Here is a 13,671-nt window from a genome sequence, read left to right on the forward strand (position 1 = left end):
AGCTGAGGCCAAGATCAGATCGGCCATGATCTCATTGGATGGCGGAGTAGGCTCGAGGGGCCAAATGGCCTACTCCTGCTCCTATTTCTTATGTTCTTATGTACACTGACCGAACAAAAAACGCAATCTCACTCCTGAAAATTTCAATTAATCCAGCATCTACACCTTTTGAGAGAGTTCCACATTTCCACTGCCCTTTGTGTGAAAAAGTGCTTTCTGATTTCACTCCTAAATGGCCGAGCACTAATTTTAAGATTATGGCCCCCTGGTTCAGGATTCCCTCCCTTCTTAAATAGTGGCGTTTCCAATTCAAAAGGCACACTCCCCAAAATCTAGAGAGCTTTGGAACAGTATAACTAACACAATTTTATCACCCATTTCTTTTAATACCCAGAGGTGGAATCATGATTAATACGGTTGCAATTTCCTCATGTATTTCTTATAATATTTTGATTTCATATTTGCCTCACTTAAATCAATCTCACGCACAAGTGGCATTGCAAACAAAATTAGATGATAATTCCAGCTGTCTTCTTCAATATCGCAGGACGAACGATAGTGGCCATGGTATATGACTCACAATCCAGCATTCATTCCTCATCTAGCACCACGAAAACAGATAACTGGCCATTCATCTCATTTGTGGGACCCTGCTGTGCCCAAATTGGCTACCAGACCTCCCTATACTACGACAAGTGACTACAGAAAATAATCAGAAAGGCCAATGGAATGCTGGCCTTTATAGAGGATTATAATACAAGGGGTTAGAATTCATGTTATAGCTATAAAACGCTCTGGTTAGGCCACACCTGGAGCACTGTGAGCAGCTCTGGGCATCACCTTAGGAAGGATATATTGGCTTTGGAGGGAATGCAGCATAGATTTACGAAAATGATACCTGAACTTCAAGGGTTACAATACGAGGAGAGATTACACAAACTAGGATTGTATTCGTTGGAATTTAGAAGATTAAAGGATGATTTGATCTAAGTTTCCAAGATATTAAGGGGAGCTTATAGGGTAGATAAAGAGAAATTATTTCCGCTGGTTGGGGATTCTAGGACTAGGGGACACAGTCTAATAATTAGAGCCAGACCTTTCAGGAGTGAAGTTAGGAAACACTTCTGTATACAAAGAAAGGTAGAAGATTGGAACTCTCTTCTGCAAATGGCAATTGGTGCTAGATCAATTGTTAATTTCAAATCTGAGATTAATAATATTTCTGTTCACCAAAGGTGTTGAGGGATATGGGGCAAAGGCGGGTATATGGAGTTACAATCACAGAAATTCACAGCACAGAAGGAGGCTATTCGGCCCACCGTTTCTGTGCCAGATCTAGCTCTAAGGTCGGCCAGGATCTCATTGAATGGTGGAACAGGCTCGAGGAGCTCGGCAAAGGTCCAACAATATATCTTTTATTCCAGGCCTCACCTGGAATATTGTGTTCAGTTTTGGTCTCCTAATCTGAGGAAGGATGTTCTTGCTATTGAGGGAGTGCAGCAAAGGTTCACCAGACTGATTCCTGGGATGGCGGGACTGACTGAGGAGTGACTGGATCAATTGGGCCTTTATACACTGGACTTTAGAAGGATGAGAGGGGATCTCATAGAAACTTACAAGATTCTGACGGGACTGGACAGGTTAGATGCCGGAAGAATGTTCCCGATGTTGGGGAAGTCCAGAACCAGGGGACATAGTCTAAGGATAAGGGATAGGCCATTTAGGACTGAGATGAGGAGAAACTTCTTCACTCAGAGAGTTGTTAACCTGTGGAATTCCCGACAGCAGAGAGTTGTTGATGCCGGTTCATTGGATATATTCAAGTGGGAGTTAGATATGGCCCTTATGGCTAAAGGGATCAAGGGGTATGGAGAGAAAGCAGGAAAGGGATACTGAGGGAATGACAAGCAACAGACTAACATTATTCCTCTTTCAAGAAAAGCACTTTGACTGGCTGTGAAATGCTTTGGGATGTCTTGAGGTGGTGGAATGGCAGTGCAAGCTGGAGCTGCCCTTGAGGTGGCGCTGCTGCGGGAGGCTGAATTGTTTTTTCCAACAGCGACTGCGTCCCTCACGTGCTCCTGGGATCCGAATGCAATGCGCTTGCGCAGTGCGGGGGAGGCGGCCGCCGCCGCTGGGAGTTGTAGTCTTCGGAGGCTGCCGTCCGTTCACGTCGCGTTAAAGGCGGCGGCGGCGGCGGCGGCCTAAAGTGGAACTTTCCAATTCCCCGCGCACCCGTTAAAAGGTAACGGCGCAACGAACTCGCCAACAAACAAAAATAAAACGCGGTGGAAAAAAAGTTCAAAATCAACGGCCGGAATTAGACGTTGGTGGCGTGAGGCGGACTGCGCGTTGACGTCAGGGGGACGGGCCTCGGCGCGAGCGGCGCGCTGACGTCACGGGGACTGTCTGGAGGAAGCTGCAGATTGAGGAATCGGCTCGTTGGCATTATTCAGGTGGGCACTGAGTCTCTGTAATGGGCAGGCAAGGTGGGCATGCGAATGCAATCACAATCTTTTGCTTAGCATGACGCTGAGACATTGGCATCATTGCATTTGCAGCCAGACAGCGACTGAGCTTTCATTTGTATATAATCCCCCCCCATCCCCCATAATATATATTTCTCCCTCTCTCTCTTTCCCCTTCTGGGTTTGTGTCACGTTAATGCAGGGTCAAATAAAGACTGCAAGCTCAGGCCTGTCACTGTATCTCTTATTGGTCACCTCACCTGCAAAAAAGGGGGGGTGGGGAGGTGAGCATGAGATGTCTTTTTAGACTTTAACTCTGTGTGATATATATATATATGTGTGTGTGTGTGTGTGTGTGTGTGTCACAGGTGGTTTTCTTCTCTGTCAGTGCTTGTTTTGGAGAAGATTAGACTGCAAATGCAAGACTTGGTGCAGGTGCAATGCACATGCAATGCTGATAGCAGACGAGCTGTCTCACAACCCCGTAGTGCTGACTTGTGCTAGTGTACATTTGAATAGATGTTCATTGACTAGCTGGAAAAAAAAATGTTTAGATGTTGGTGACTTTTTTTTGATTATTTCAATTTATTAATGGTTTTTACAAGTGTTTGGTTTGCCCATAGTGCAAAAGACTAATGCATTCTGCTGTTCCACAATGGAGAGGTTTGAGGGTGTCAATAATAAACATTAGCGTAATGTTGATTTGCCATTAGTACATTTTAGATCTACGATATCATATTTACAAACGATACTGAGGCCATAATAGTACATGATCTGACTTTCAAACTGATTCTTGAAAATTGGACTTGTAAAGAGAGGAAAATTAGCCGGGGTTCCTGCTCCTGATTTTTTTGTAGTGATCCCTGAAGAGCATTGGGCTTGGGCTGAATGTAAATACCCACCCCCCCCCCCTGCAAATGTTGAAATAGTCAACTATTCATTGTCCAGGCTTACTGATGAAGAATGATCAGTTGGACAAGGTCCCAGAGGGGTATCAGTGCCTGTGAAACCATTCCCCAGTATGAATCAGTGCCGCGGGGAGGGGGGTTGAAAGGGAACAAGACGAAAGGAATTGGCACAAGAAAATCCAGGAGAACTAGATCTATCATTGTTGTACAGTATTTTTTTTAAACTTGCTGAGGTTAGAACACTGCTGTTTCACTGGAATTTGGATTCAAATCTTGCTTACTTTCTAAGGTGTAAGAGTTGTGAATGAAATATGTACCCTCAGCCTGGTATGGGCCCACAGAATAATTTAATGCAAAATTGTTAGCCTCGGTTGGAGAGGCTATAAGATTAGCTGTTATGGAAAATGGAAACTATCTCACTGGTGCAGTACATGATACTTGCTTGAAAGAAAGAAAGACTTTCATGACCACCGAATGGCTGTAAAGCACTTTACAGCCAATGAAGTACTTTTGGAATGTAGTCACTATTGTAATGCAGGAAGCACGTTCCTGTGGGTCTAACCTATGTTGTACCTAACTTTGGGTGCTAGATGCTCGTGTAGGTCAAAAATTAGAAAGGTGTTACCTTTTTTACTTTTCTGAGGTCATCCAAAACTCAGCAGCCCGTGTCCTAACTCTCACCAACCCGATCACCCATCACCCCCTGTGCTCGCTGACCTACATTGGCTCCCGGTTAAGCAATGCCTTGATTTCAAAATTCTCATCCTTGTTTACAAATCCCTCCGTGGCCTCGTCCCTCCCTATCTCTGTAATCTCTTTCAGCCTCACAACCCCACGAGATGTCTGCGCTCCTCTAATTCTGCCCTCTTGAGCATCCCTGATCATAATCGCTCAACCATTGGTGATCGTGCCTTCAGCTGTCTAGGCTCCAAGCCTTAGAACTCCCTCCCTAAACCTCTCCACCTCTCTACCTCTCTTTACTCCCTTTTAATACGCTCCTTAAAACCTACTTCTTTAACCAAGCTTTTGGTCATTGCTGTAATTTCTTCTTATGTGGCTCAGTGTCAATATTATCTGTTTTGACATAACACTGCTTTAAAACATCTTGGGACATTTTACTATGTTAAAGGCGCTATATAAATGCAAATTGTTGTTTTATCCCTTTCCTTTTCCTCCTGAAGACATAGCAATGGTGAAGTTTCTAGCCCATGTGGTCATTCTTCAGGTGTGAGTCTTCACGGAGAGTGTCAGCAAGTTTTTGTTTAAAACCAGAAGGCGGATCCTAACTGAACCAAGTCCTGTCCTCGCCTGCCTTACAGGGTTACGGTAACATAGTGGTTATGTTACGGGAGAGAAATCCAGAGGCTGGACTAATGATCTGGAGACAGGAGTTCAAATCCCACCAAGGCAGCTGGGGGAGTTTAATTTCAGTTAATTAAATAACTCTGGAATTAAAGAAAAAGCTACTACCAGTAATGGTGACCATGAAACTACTGGATTGTTGTAAACAGCCATCTGGTTCACTGATGTCCTTTAGGGAAGGAAATCTGCCGCCCTTACCTGGAATGGATATGTGACTCAAGACCCACAGCATTGAGGTTTACTGTTAACTTCCCTCTGAAATGGCCCAGTGAGCCACTCAGTTGTCAAGAAGGAAGTTCACCATCACCATCTCGAGGGCAATTCGGGATGGGCAATAAATGCCGGCTTTCCCAACGACGCCCACATCCTGTGAATGAAATTTCCAGCAGGACTTGCTGGATAGCAATTGGAAGGAACCGTGGCTGAATTTCCTTAATCCAGCCAGTTGCAGTATCCTAACATTGTCCCGGTATAGATCAGCTCACAGCATACCCTGAGAATTGAACCTGAGTCCTTTCCTGATATGTGTGGTCCACATGTGACCAAGAAAGCTGGAAATAAGCCGAGTTAGAAAGTAATGGTTCGGCCAAGCTTGGGATTCGAAAACCTATACATTGTAGCAGGATGCGCTAAGGGTATTGACGGGTGAGGAATTCACAGTTTTGAGGCTCTGAGAAAGAATGACTTAAGAGTTGAAGACAGTGCAACATCAGCGCACAATATTGGAAATGTGTGTTTTCTGTTTTCAACCCTCCATTTCCCAGCATTTATTAAAATGAGTGAGAGTGGCCAACTCTGAACTTGCCCCTCGCTGTTATTTTCTGTTTTATTTCTGTGGCTATTTTATTGCTGAGCCTTCACCTCCCCCTTGACTGATCAAGTTATCAGCCGTGGCTCAGTTGATAACACTTCCGCCTCAGGAGTCAGAAAGTTGTGTGTTCAAGTCCCTCCTCAGAGACTTGGACACAAAATCTAAGCTGACACTCCAGTGCAGTGCTGAGGGAGTGTTGCACTGTTGGAGGTGCTGTCTTTCTGATGAGACGTTAAACCGAGGCCTTTTCTGCCCCCTCAGGTGCATGTAAAAGAACCCGGTATCCTGGCCAATAGTTACACTCAATCAACAGATTATCTGATCATTATCTCATTGCGGCTTCTGGGACCATACTGTGCGCAAATTGGCTGAAGCATTTCCAAACTTCAAAATTGGTTGTAATGAGCTTTGGCCATTCCTACGGTTGTGAAAGGCACCGTATAAATGTCTTGCCTTTTTATTTCGCGATCGAGACCTTGACACACTGGGAGTTGTGTATGCAAGCTTTCTCAGGGCTGCTGTGTTAATGATCTTTTCTCAAAACACTTATTTTCCATTGCTTTCTGTAACCGAGTTTCGACAAGGCAGATGCAGAGAGGATGTTTCCGCTTGTGCGGGAATCTAGAACTAGGGGGCATAGTTTCAGAATAAGAACTTTTCATTTAGAACTGAGATGAGGAGGAATTTCTTCTCTCAGAGGGTTGTAAATCTGTGGATTTCTCTACCCCAGAGAGTTGTAGAGACTGGGTTATTGAATATATTTAATGTAGAAATAGACAGATTTTTGAACGATAAGGGAGTGAAAGCTTATGGGGAGCAGGCAGGGAAGTGGAGTTGAGCCTAGGATCAGATCAGCCATGATCTTATTGAATGGCGGAGCAGGCTCGGCAGGCCAAATGGCCGACTCCTGCTCCTATTTCTTATGTTCTTATGTTCTTGACTTTACAGCAGCAACCCTGACGCAGAATCATGATTCGGAGACTAAAGTAAACTGTGCATCAATAGTGGATTATGTAATCCTGTTTACTGAACCTGCAGTCAAAACCTATTCTGCTTGTAATCTGATTTTCAAAATCTGCATTACAAAAGAGGATCACTTTTGCAAATACCTGTAGTACATAATGTATGTGTGGTTTGAGCATCAACAGGGCTGCTCATAATTCAGAAGCTTAATCAAAAGATGTTGTTATTCTCCGGATCGAGTTGAACCCCTGATGCTCAGTGGCCTTCACTCTACCTTTCCTGTTTCGGTATGAGCAATTATTGACCAGTCAGCACTCTGTCTTGCAGAGTTTAGAGCTGAAGAATCTTTTGTTTTTTTGACCTTCACGGGTCTCTGCGCTGCTTGCACAGCTACAGGGTGCTGCATGACAAATCCAAACTGCACAGCCTCCTCACTCACCCGTAGTGTGACAACTTAATTTATGGTTCTTTTTATGCAAGCAGACAGTGTTATGGTCTTGTAAATGTTGTCCAATTGTTAAATAGCATGTTGAGAAGGCTTTCATTGTAGTCAAAGCTTATTAGCAATTGTTAAAACACCATCTTTTGAGGGGTGGAAGAGAGATGAGTGCTCTACCTCATTTTAAGTGTCCAATTCAGTCTCGGGGAATCAAGTTGCCAAATCGGACTTTTCTGGCAGACATTCATGCATTTATAGGTTCTCGTCTGGTCGTCTCCACTGCTGATCTGTGTGCTGGCAATGTGTGTCTGTGCTGTGTCAAAAACAGAAAAACCCCAGAACACTCAGCAGGCCAGTCAGCATCTGTGGAGAGAATAGACGAGTGAACGTCCTGAGTGGAAACCCATTGTCAGAAGCAATGTTCCCCGTAAGCCGTGCTTTGTTCTGCATGGTCCGTTTCTTTTGGTGTGGGGGTCCCTTCAAATTTCCACACATGCGAGGTATTTACAATGGAGAAGCCGGTGAGTTACGCAGCTTAGAGGAAACGTTGGTCAGAAGTGGAAGAAATTTCAGATAAATAGTGCTGGGGTGTCTAGAACACTGGGTCTCAGTCACAGGATCAGGGGTGGGCCATTTAGGACTGAGATGAGGAGGAATTTTCATCACTCAGAGGATTGTGAATCTTTTGGAATTCTCTACCCCAGAGGGCTGTGGATGCTCAGTCATTGCGTATATTCAAGACAGAGATCGATAGAAATTTGGGAACGAAGGGATAGTGCGGAAAAGTGGAGTTGTGGTAGAAGATCAGCCATGATCTTAATGAATGACAGAGCAGGCTCGAGGGGCTGTATGCCTACTCCTGCTTTAATTTCTTATGTTCTTAAAAAGCGACCTGACAAAGGGTAGGGCATAACATGTACATACATATGCACGCAAACACAAATACAAAAGGAAGGTGGAATAGCCGATAAAACACTTGGGTGGAAAGCGGGAGATAGTTAAATGGCCAAAGTGATATTAACATGAGACAATAGAATGTACACTAGGAGAAATTAAAGACAATCCTGTCCACCCACATCCAGTTTCCAGTGGGTACCTGATTCCCAAACTGGGATGGGAACAATGTTCCCGAAACGCCGCGCCGCCCTTTGCCGGTCCAGCACAGTCCGGGACCAGCTTTTTTCAGCGTTTGGATTCACGCATGCGTGAAACAGTGAATGGGCTGCGCAGCCCCTTGCACATACACAAAAAAATTAAGGGGAACATTGGATGGGAACCCTGCTTTGTTTTCCCCCTCTCTTTCCCCTTCCACATCCACAAGGAGATTTGTTAACTCCACAGAGATCAATAATCGAATAAGGGACATTCATACTTAGAATCTACTGCACAGTAACAGGCCATTCAGCCCAACTAGACTATGCCAGTGTTTATTCTCCATACAAATCTCTACCCACTCGTACTACCTCTTCCAACCCTGCCCACGTATCCCTCTCTTCCCTTCTCTCTCAAGTATGTTTGTTTCTAAGCCTGGCTGATCAGAAAGAAAGAAAGACTTGCATTTATATAGCGCCTTTCACGATCACCAGACGTCTTAAAGCGCTTTACAGCCAATGAAGTACTTTTGGAGTGTAGTCACTGTTGAAATGTAGGAAATGCCACAGCCAATTTGTGCACAGCAAGCTCCCACAAACAGCAATGTGATAATGACCAGATAATCAGTTTTTGTCATGTTGACTGAGGGGTAAGTATTGTCCAGTACACCGGGGATAACTCCCCTGTTCTTCTTCGAAATAGTGCCGGGGGATCTTTTACGTCCACCTGAGAAGGCAGACGGGGCCTCGGTTTAACATCTCATCCGAAATATCAGCAGTTGTATCTGGGTGTTGTGTTTTGTAGGAAATAGCTGTACTAAGCCAGTGAATGTAGGATTTTGTAATAATTCACATGGAAATGTGTTATTGGCATAATGTTAATTTCTGACTGAGTTCACGGAGTGGATAAAAGGCTGTAAACCAGAAGGTAGAACTTTTGTGACATGATACAGCAGTGTTCCAAAGGGTGGGATTTGCCTGTTATCAGTGTAACCGGTCATGGCCACATTCAGTGCTACTCGAATTTCCGCGATCTTTTGCGCTGATTTTAAACACATCGTGCTCGAAGCAGGCCCTATCCACAAAACTGGCCACGCCCCCAGGGTGAATTAATCACCGTTGGGAAGTTTCCGCTAATTGCGCTCGTTTACAGGCCTTCGACTCTCGAAAGGCTTGGGCGCAAGGGCACTAACAGATACGTTTTGAAAAAAATTTTTAAATCATTCAAAACCTAATAAAGAACTGACCACTTTACCCTACTCTAACGAGAAAATAGTTTGTATATTTTTTTTGAGTTAATTTCTGTAATTTAAAATCGTGTCACTCACAGGAGGTGGATTGACACTGATTTAAAATGCGTATTTTTTATGATAAACCCATTCTCAGCTGTATTAATGAAACTGCACCAAGTTACTACTTTTTAATGTATCAAGGAATATTTTTTAAAGCACATTTTTTTAAAAATTGAAACGTTGCCCGATTGCACTGGTTCATGGCAGATTTCGCATTCGACGATATGCAAATCGATTTGAGCAGAAATTCGGGGGTGGGGAGAGGGACACTTTTCAAATTGGGTGCGATTTGCGCAGGAAACCCCGATTTGCGCCCAAAGTGCAAACTCTACCCCTATGATTTATAAGGCTGTTGCCAGGACTGGAGAATTTTGGCTATAAGGAAAGGTTGGATATGCTGAGAAGAGACTTGATTTGAGGCGTATAAAATTATGAGGGGCCTAGATAGGTTCTTCCTATCCCGTCTATCCCCTAGCAGAGAGGTCAATACCCGGGGCATAGGTTTAAGAAAGAAAGACTTGCATTGATATCGCGCCTTTCACAACCACCGGCCGTCTCGAAAGCGACTTACGGCCAATGAAGCGCAGTCACTGTTGTAATGTGGGAAACGCGGCAGCCAACTTGTGCACAGCAAGCTCCCACAAACAGCAAAGTGATAATGAACAGATAATCTGTTTGTGATGTTGATTGAGGGATAAATATTGGCCAAGGGATATAACTCCCCTGCTCTTCTTCAAAATAGTGCCATGGGATCTTTTATGTCCACCTGAGAGGGCAGCTGTCTCAGTTTAACGTCTCATCTGAAAGATGTTTTTAAGTAATTAGTAGAAGGATTAGAGGGGATTGAGAAGAATTTCCTTGACCCAGAGAGTGGTGGGGGTCTGGAACTCACTGCCTGAAAGGGTGGTAGAGGCAGAAACCATTTCAAAAGTACTTGGATATGCACATGAAGTGCCGTAACCTTCAAGACTACGGACCAAGAACTGATAAGTGGGATTAGGCTGGGTAGCTCTTTTTCAACCGGCACAGACACGATGACCCGAATGGCCGCCTTCTATGCTGTAATTTTCTGTGATGCTATGATTTTAAATGCAGTCAGTGTCAAAATTGAATGATGGTCTGCATAGCTCTGTACCATACTTGCTGGTGCATTTGCTGTTTAAGACATGCAGATGTTTTTCTAAAGATCTTGAAGTTTTTTTTTAAAGGGATCAAGCTAGGTTGTCCAGCTTGCTCAGTGTTTATTCCAGAGGGTCTCGAGTTTGACCAGCAGCCTCTACCGAATTAGCTTGTTGACGGGGTGTGTGGAAGCGGGATGGATAGAGATCAGCGGTTACTTTCAGCATTTCTGGACCAGGAAAAGGGTAAATTAGCCGACGTTCCCTCTCCTGATTGTTTCCAGTGTCCCCTGCTGGAAGTACGCATGTGTGCTCAACTAATAATAATAACTCGTATTTATGTTGTGCGTTTAACATAGTAAATCGCCCCAAGGTGCTTCACCGGACATTATGAAGCAAAAATTGACACCGAGCCACACATTAGGATAGATGGTCAAACATTTAGTCGAAGAGGTTTTAAGGAGCATCTTAAAGGGATGAAGAAATGGAGAGGTTTAGGGCGGGAATTCCAGAGCTTAGGGCCGAGGAAGCTCCAAGCACGGCCGCCAATGGTGGAGTAGAAAACCAGGGATATCTCTTCTCTCTTAGGCAGTCCCCCGGAGTCGAGGATGAATTGCTTCCACACTAATATGAGTTCTAAGGTGACTCATGCCGGTTCCCAAACTTCATTCCAGAGGGTGGCAGATAATTGTGCATGAATTCTTTTAACGTGGGGTAGCCGTTGCACACCAGTTACCACACGAATACTCCAACATTCACTGTTCAGGCTGACACATAGTGGATCGTGCACTGTAACCTCGGCAGAAGACCTGTGGGAACCCCAGAAAAATGGTCGTTTCTCCGGAGTTTTCTTGGATCTTTCACCAAAGTATCAGTGGATGATCGGGAGAATCTCATGTGCAAATTCAACCTGATAAATAGTGGCCATTGATTATGGTACCAGTGGTCAACCAGTTCCTGTAACGCAGCTGGCCTGCATGAATGTTCCAACATGTTCTGGTTTTGACACAGTGCAGTTAATTTTCTCCCTTCTGTTCCTGAAGGAATAACCAACGCAAATCAATACGGTCAAACTGATCCTTGTTTTCCCAAACCAAATAAAAGCTAATTCTGAGTAGTAGTGTAGGAGGTACTTGGCTAATGAGGTCTTTTATAATGTAGGCCAGCTCTTTGGATAAGAGTGCCACTCTAGCGAGTTTGCTTTTCAAAATCACACTGCTGGTTTGCCCGTGAGCTGGCTGGGAAGGGGAAACACATGTATGTGCTGGCTGTGATATTTTGGACAGCTTGCATTCGTGGACAGTGCGTTATGTTGTTGCCGTAGATGTGTTATGCCGCGAAGCACTGCGAGTTTACCAGCCTGATTAAGACTGTTGGAAGCCACCACGTTCCAGTGAAAAATTAGTTTTAACAAATTCTGGTAAGCGTACCACGATATAGAATTATACAGCACAGAAACAGGCCATTCGGCCTATCGTGTTTGTGCTGACTCTCAAAGAGCTACCAATGAAACCCACTCCTCTGCTCTTTCCCCCATAGCCCTGCAAATGTTTTGTTTTTAAGGTATCCAATTAAGAGATCTAGGGCCGAAATTGCCCCTTTTTTGCCTCCCACTAATGGGGCACAATGGCCTTTTTTGCCCCTGATATTTTGGGGGCGATTTGCCGGTAGCACCGCGCCCCATGCTTAGCACCTTGGGCCGACGCGCAACAGGCAATGACGTCATCGCCCCGCAGGGGATGTTGCCCCGTGGTCCGCGAGGCTGGGCCAATGTCAGCGCCAGCTTCGCAGGCCATGTGCGCCTTGAGCCGACCAATGGCGGCCATCACCTCGACCAGGCCACCATCCTGCTACCCGGCACTCCATTTCTGAACGTTACAATTAAACCTGCTTCCAACACCCTTTTTGTCTTATGATATTCCTGTGAAGCGCCTTGGGATGTTTTACTATGTTAAAGGTGCTATATAAATGCTTCAGGCAGTGCATTCCAGATCATCATAACTCGCTGAGTTTTTAAAAAATTCTCATCCCCTGCCTGGCTTTTCTGCCAGTTATTTTAAATCTGTGTCCTCTGGTTACCAACCGTCCTGCCAGTGGAAACAGTTTCTCCCTATCTACTCGATCAAAACTCCATAATTTTGAACTATTAAATCTCCCCTTAATCTTTTCTGCTCTGAGGAGAAAAATCCTAGCTTCTCCAGATAACTGAAACTGCTATGGCCACAGGCTGCGTGGGGAGGGTGGGGTGGGTCCTGTGCTATAAGAACTGGTAACCTTAGTGCAATCTAAGAGTGCCATAGTGCAATGGTGCTTTTCATTTTGTCAGTGAAGTGGCTCTTTAATGAGAATGTTTGTAAAACTGCATTCATGGTTCAGTACACCTGCAGCTTTGCAAACATTCCGACTTGCATGGTGCAATAATATTCATATCAGAATTTAAACAGGGTGTGGAAAACTAAGGGCACCGTCTCCCAATTTCTCCACTTCGCTTTAGGGCGTGCGTACTTTATTATATAAAATCTGCAGTACAGAAACAGCCGATATTTACACTCCACGAGCCTCCTCTCACTCCATCTACCGCTTCCAGCACGGCCTCCATTTCTCTGAATTCCTTTCTCCCTTGTGTATTCATTTAGCCTCCCCTTGAATGCATTAATGCTATCCGCTTCAGCCAGTCCATATGGCAGCGCGTTCTACATTCTCGCCACTCTCTGTGTAAAGAACCTCCTCCTAAATTCTTTATTTGATCTGTTGGTGGCTATCTTGAATTTATGCCCCCTTGTTCTTGGCTCACCCACAATTGGAAACCGTTTCTTTACATCCACCCTATCAAACCCGTTCATAATTTTAAAGACCTCTATCGGATTCCACTTTGCCTTTTGGATTATCTGTCTTTCGGACATTAAACCGAGGCCCATCTGCCCTCTCAGGTGGACGTAAAAGATCCCACGGCACGATTTCGAAGAAGAGCAGGGGAGTTATCCCGGTGTCCTGGGCCAATATTTATCCCTCAATCAACATAACAAAAACAGATTATCTGGTCATTATCACATTGCTGTTTGTGGGATCTTGCTGTGTTTCCCACATTACAACAGTGACTCCAAAAAGTACTTCATTGGCTGTAAAGAGCTTTGAGACGTCCGGTGGTCATGAAAGGTGCTATAGAAATGAAAGTTGAGATTTTTTTTCTGGGGAAAGAGCAGCAGCCTGCTAAATCTT

General features: G+C 44.6%; 1 protein-coding gene across 3 annotated transcripts in view; it reads left to right on the plus strand.

Annotated features, from left to right (window-relative positions):
- Positions 1-2,129: 2,129 nt before the first annotated feature.
- The window catches only part of LOC139268322 (aspartate beta-hydroxylase domain-containing protein 2-like), a 43,845-nt gene continuing 32,303 nt past the window's right edge, over positions 2,130-13,671 (plus strand). For 2 of the 3 annotated variants that reach the window (XM_070886393.1, XM_070886395.1), the window contains exon 1: positions 2,130-2,456. The gene's annotated coding sequence lies outside the window, so the exon portion shown is untranslated. Of the gene's footprint in view, positions 2,457-5,253; positions 5,384-13,671 lie in introns of those variants that run through there. The other variant, XM_070886394.1, reaches the window with a different exon arrangement.

This window comes from Pristiophorus japonicus, chromosome 8, assembly GCF_044704955.1.
Source record: "Pristiophorus japonicus isolate sPriJap1 chromosome 8, sPriJap1.hap1, whole genome shotgun sequence".
NCBI classification, from domain to species: domain Eukaryota; kingdom Metazoa; phylum Chordata; class Chondrichthyes; family Pristiophoridae; genus Pristiophorus; species Pristiophorus japonicus.